The sequence below is a fragment of the Myotis brandtii genome, unplaced genomic scaffold (genome assembly GCF_000412655.1).
Source record: "Myotis brandtii unplaced genomic scaffold, ASM41265v1 scaffold424, whole genome shotgun sequence".
Classification (NCBI taxonomy): domain Eukaryota; kingdom Metazoa; phylum Chordata; class Mammalia; order Chiroptera; family Vespertilionidae; genus Myotis; species Myotis brandtii.
The window spans coordinates 115973-116473 of record NW_005366245.1 but is presented as its reverse complement, the minus strand read 5'-3'; positions in this window follow the sequence as shown (position 1 = coordinate 116473).

The window sequence follows — 501 nt, the reverse complement described above, 5'->3', positions numbered from 1 at the left end:
GGTTTTGTTTAGCTTCTATATTTGTTACAATGTTTCAAACTGCCAGCTCAGAGGCTGGCAAGGCAGGCGGGGAACGTTGGAGTCCTCCTTCACTGAAGCAAGCAAGCCTCATGTTTGCTTCCAGCTGCCTGGCTGCCGGCCGCCATCTTGGCTGACAGTTAATTTGCATATCGCCCTGATTTGCCAATGGTCGTATGCTAATTACCATGTTTCTCTTTTATTAGATAGGATATTAGTGGCCTGCTGCATGAAATTCATGCATGGGAGTGGGGGGAGTTTCCCTCAGCCTGGCCTGCACCCTCTCCAATCTGGGACCCCTTGGGGGATGTCTGAGTGCCAGTTTATGCCAGATCCCTGTGGGATTGGGTCTAAACCGGTACTCAGACATCCCTCTCCCAATCCGGGACCATTGGCTCCTAACTGCTCACCTGCCTGCCTGCCTGATCACCCCTAACCACTCTGCCTGCCAGCCTGATCCCCCCAACTGCTTCCCCTTTCAGC